This window comes from Apium graveolens, chromosome 2 (assembly GCF_009905375.1).
Source record: "Apium graveolens cultivar Ventura chromosome 2, ASM990537v1, whole genome shotgun sequence".
NCBI classification, from domain to species: domain Eukaryota; kingdom Viridiplantae; phylum Streptophyta; class Magnoliopsida; order Apiales; family Apiaceae; genus Apium; species Apium graveolens.
In genome coordinates, this window is record NC_133648.1 from 259823633 (window position 1) to 259829449 (window position 5817).

Sequence of the window (5817 nt, forward strand, 5' to 3'; positions counted from 1 at the left end):
CATTGATATGAGTGTGTAGATTAATGGGTAAAAGAAATTAGAAAGAAAGGATTTGAAACGAGAGAGAAATCGGTTTGGAATTGAAAAAACTAGGTCACTTAGAGTTCTCGAAGGCGTAAGTATATGTATGTTGAGATGTCTGGGTATTTATAGTAAAAGTAAATGACTTATCAAGAACTCAAAAATAGACATTTAGAATTTGTCTATCGAAAAGTAATTTTGAAAAGTGAAAAACATGTCGATAAGTCATTTTGATTTAATCTTGTAGAGACCTAAAAATAACCTTATCGAGATGTCAAATAAATACCCAATTTGTCCAAAATGGACCGAGTTGATTCCAATTTTTATTTGAATAAATCAAAATAAAATTAGAATAATTCTGCCAAAAGTATTTTACTTATTGGATTAAATTATTTCATTTCTGAGTTATTTATAAGTCTAAAATTATACTTGTAGAGAACTCTGTAAGTTAACACTTATAGAGAGCTCTACAATGACTTATCGATAAGTCATAATAAAGCTTATCAAGAAGTCACTCGAGAAGTCAAGAAATTGACTTATCGAGAACTCACTCGAGAAGTCTTAAAATGACTTGTCGATAAGTCAATTAGACTTATCGAGAACTCAGTTATCTATATACTTTTGATTACTTTGATTCTGCCTTGCTAATTTTACCTATTGAAAATGTAAATTAATATCTAGACAGTTTACTTAGAATTTGAAAAATTCCAAGCTGAAATTTTAAAATTTTGAAAAATAAATATGCAGAGATTTCTGAAATATTTATGATTCATATTCCAGTTAATTTCTAATTAAATCAAATTAATTTTTATTTACTAGAAAGTAATCTGCTACAATACATTAGCTAAGTTATTGCCTTAGGATGAAGAATTTAACATACCAATTTAACCTACAAGTCTAGTGAAAGTTGCTTCATCCAAATGTTTAGTAAAAATGTCAGCTAATTATTTCTCTATTGGAACAAAAATGAGCTCAATGGTACCATTTATAGCATGTTCTCTAATAAAATGGTACCTTACATCAATGTGCTTTGTTCTAGAATGATTAACTGGATTAGTCACAATAGATATAGCACTAGTATTATCACACATAATTGGAATTTTGTGTAACACTAGGCCATAGTCCATTAGCTGATTTCTAATCCAAAGCACTTGAGCACAGCAACTTCCAGCATCTATGTATTCTGCCTCAGCTGTGGAAGTTGACCAAGATTGTTGTTTCTTGCTATACCAGGATATAAGTCTCTTTCCAAGAAACTGACCGCTTCCCCTAGTACCCTTTATGTCAACCCTGCATCCAGTAAAATCTGCATTTGTATATCAAGCAGCTTCAAAACCAGTTCCCTTAGGATACCATAATCCCAAGTTTGGAGTTCCCATCAAGTATCTGAAAATCCTCTTCACAGCCATCAAATATGATTATTTTGGATTGGCTTGAAAGCTTGCACACATAGATGTTGTAAACATTATGTATGGTCTACTTGCAGTTAAGTAAAGCAATGAACCAATCATTCCTCTATAGCTTGAAATATCTACACTCTTGCCCTTTTTATCTTCATCCAACTATTTTGTTGTAGACATAAGTGTAGATGAAGGTGAACAATCAGTCATGCCAAACTTTTTCAATAAATCTTTGACATACTTAGTTTGGCTGATGAAGATTCCATTACTTCTTTGGCTGACTTGAAGTCCAAGAAAGTAACTTAATTCCCCCATCATACTCATTTCATATTCACTCTGCATAAGCTTAGAGAATCTTTGGCATAACTTTTCATTAGTAGAACCAAAGATAATATTATCCACATAGATCTGTACTAGGATCATATCATCATCATGCTTCTTGCAGAAGAGAGTTTTGTCAATTGTACCTCTGGTAAATCCATGCTTTATCAAAAATTCTGACAGTGTGTCATACCAAGCTCTAGGTGCTTGCTTAAGTCCATAGAGAGCCTTGGGTAGTTTGTAAACAAATTTTGGAAATTCTGGATCTTAAAAGCCAGGTGGTGGTTGCACATAAACTTCTTCTTCCAACTCACCATTTTAGAAGGCACTTTTGACATCCATTTGATACACTTTGAAATTTGAATGTGTAGCAAATGCTAGAAAAATCCTTATTGCTTAAAGTCTTGCAACTGGAGAAAAAGTTTTATCATAATCAATTCCTTCTTCTTGTGAATAACCTTTTACAACAAGCCTTACTTTGTTTCTGGTAACAATTCCATTTTCATCCATCTTGTTCCTGAACACCCACTTTGTTCCAATAATGCTTCTGTTCTTTGGTGCAGGAACCAATTTCCAAACTTTGTTTCTTTCAAACTGATTTAGCTCTTCTTGCATTACAGATATCCAATCAGGATCAAGAAGGGCATCTTCAGTTTTCTTTGGCTCAACTTGTGACAGAAAACATGCATGAAGACATTCATTTACAGTTGAACTTCTAGTCCTTACTCCAGTAGTTGGATCACCAATAATTGCTTCTTTAGTGTGACTTATATTCCACTTTTTTGTGTGAGTTTGTTGACTGGAATTTTCTGTGTTTTCTTCACCATTGGCATGACTTGTAAAACCTCCCTCTCTTTCTCCCCCTGAGTTTGTGCTATCAAATTCAGGTTCATGAGATGAGCTTCCATTCTCATGGTTCATGTAATATCTGGGATATATCGTGTAATTATTTTTGCTATTATATAATTATTATGTGTGTTCAGTATCTATTCTGTGAGCTAATTGTTAAGTGTTATATGTACTTGAATATTCGAAAATAATATTAATTGAGTATTTTAATTTTTATATGTCCAAAATAAAATATAGATAATTTTCATATCTTCCTAATTATTTTTATGTTGGTTTATGGATTTATAAGAATCATATGAAATTTCTAAAATCTTTTTCCGGGTAATTAAAATCTATTTTATAAAAACGGGAACCAACTGACGTCAACCGTTGTTACGTTTTTGGAACCCGAAACTCTTTCGAGAACTCCTTCCTAACCTAATTGTAATATTCCGAGCATTTTCCATGTTTCGACTTTTTCGATCCGGCGTACGGTTTGTCCTGCGCGGGTCCCGGCGCAACATTTTCGATACAATATTCGTTTCGGTAAATCAATAAAACCCGTATTTTCGATAAACGGGAGCTTTTTATTTAACTATCACAATTATCACTTCGTAATATGTGTAACCAGGCGCTGTGACCAAGACCGCAGTACAAATTGTACTGATTTGGATAATTATCCCGAAAACCTATACCGTTTGGATCAGTTTTTACAAATAAACGTACCGTTTTATATCCAGAATGATCCAACGGGATACTAATTTTCCGTAATTATAAATAGCCTTTTACCGTATTTTATTTCGTATCAAAATCATTTGCAGACAGATAATTATATAATTTTCAGAGAAAAACCCTAATTTCCTAAAACTGTTCTAAGAATCAAACAGCAAAACGAAGGCGTTACCGATCTCTGTTTTCAAAGCTTGAGTAACCAAAACGAAGGATTTGAAGTGTTCTATCAGATTCTGAGCTTTGTTTCACTGCAGAATCAAATGTTTATTTTCTAAAAATTTATTTATTTTCGAATTTATTTTATTAAAAATATGAATTTTTGTTCGGATGATTGTTTGTATGATTTGATGATTACATGTTGTAGAGCTTGTTTTCCTGATGATTTTCATATGTCATACGTCTGATTTGGAGTTCAATAACATGCTCAAAAGTGGGTTTAATTTTCGAATTTCAAAATTAGGGTTTATAACCCGTATGAATGTTCTTAATTGAAATTTGGGGGTTTCTTATTCTGTGATAGATTGATGTTGTATTATAGTGGGTTGTATTCTCTATGAAATTTGCAATCTAGTCGTATAAGTTTCATGAACCAACGAGGTCTGTAGAGAAGGGAGTTGTGTTTTGAAGTTTTCCGATGTTCGCCGGAAACTGCAAAACTTCACGGCCAAATTCCGGCCAACTCAGGGATTGTTAGGATGAATTGATTGCATGGTTGTGTTCCTGGTGTTGTGTAGATGTGATCTGGAGGTGTTGCTAGGGTGAGAACGCCGGGAACGTGTTCTCCGGCCATCCCCGACTGTTTTCCGGCGAAGGGCTGGAAAATTACAGTTTAGTACCCCAACTTTTGAAAACGATGCAGTTTGGTCCCTGTTGCAAAAGTTGGATTCCTGTTTTAAAAATGTTTAAAAATCATATTTCCTATTTATTTTTATTATAAAAATTCGTTTTTAATTTCTGAAAATTCTAAAAATTATTATTTTAATTCTGAAAATTATTTTTAATTCACAAATAAATCTAAATTAATTAGTTAATTAATTTCAGTTAATTTCTAATTGATTAATTAGTCAATTAATTCGAAAATTAATTGATTAATTGATTTAATTAATTATTAATTGATTTTAATTAATTATTTAATTAGATTTAATTATTTAAAAATGATTTAAAAAATTTCGAAAAATAGTTTCGAGCTTTAAAATATTATTCTAAATTATTTTCAAGGCTCGATAATTATTCTAAAATTATTTCGGAACCAGAATGGGCCAACCGAACCCTGTTTATTAACCTGAAATTGATCCAACGACCCGTTTTAATTCCGAAAAATGTTTTAAAAAAATCATTTTAAATATCAGAAAGCCTATTTATGACCCGAGACTTCTTTATAAATAATATATCATTGATTACGTGATGTATTATGTGCTACATGTGACTTGTTAATTGACTATCGGTATATATATTCGGTGTTTACTTGATTATTGCATAACTTTCAATCCGTTAATCGGATTTGGGTAAAACGAAGGGTAGATAGAAGTATGTGTTGAATAGAATTCCATGAGTAAATTATTGATAGATGCTTATGATATGTGAGAAGAAGAGGCAAGACGTAGGAAAGGGAAACAGGTAGTTGAGGAGTAAAACAGTTATGATTGGAAGCGAGTGCAGTGTAGTAAGCTAATACCAGGCAAGTGTTCTGAACTTTCTCATGATATTGTAGTACTTGATAATCCCGTGATATTGCAAGTACTTTGAAGCACAGAAACCTAAATCCTGATTTCAGTTATTGTCCTTGAGCCATAAATCATATTCTTTCTAATCCATTGATTATTTTATACCCAAACAAGAACCACAAATCTACGATACTACTCTACAAATACATACAAACTAAATACCAAACACTGAAATGAACTATTATATACTCAACCCATGGTATCTTATACTTTGAAAGACCGAATCCTTGAAACCTTGAAACATTGATTCCTTTGTTATCCAATTCTTTCATTACCCAACATCCAAGTTTTTAAATTGCCTTATTGATCCTTACAAGGATTGAAACCCTTTCATTGTTAAACATTTATTGTTGTTAATGATTTCGGTTATTGTTTATTATTGCATATTCTGTTATTATGTTAGAATTAGATTGTTTTTATAAAATCGTGGACCAGATTCGTGGTCAGACCATATAATGGTCAAGTTAGGCCAATGTGTGCCTTGGATCCAGTAGTTAGAGCAATGATGTGTGCCTTGCTCGGGGTTAGTGCGTGACTGATCAGCAGCCTAACCTTGGTTTTTAAATTAAAAGTATAGTATCCAATTCTAAATCATAATCCATTGTTCACTGGATATCATAATCGTATTCACCTGATGATCATTATTCTTAGTTTTGTCATTGTGACTTGCTGAGCTAGTTAGCTCATTTGTGCGATATTGTTTATATTCTTTCCAGTTAAAAAGGAACCAGTTGGTAAAGAGGAGCCCCAGTCCAGCGCGAGAGCTAGGGGTTCAGGTTGAGAAAGCTGAG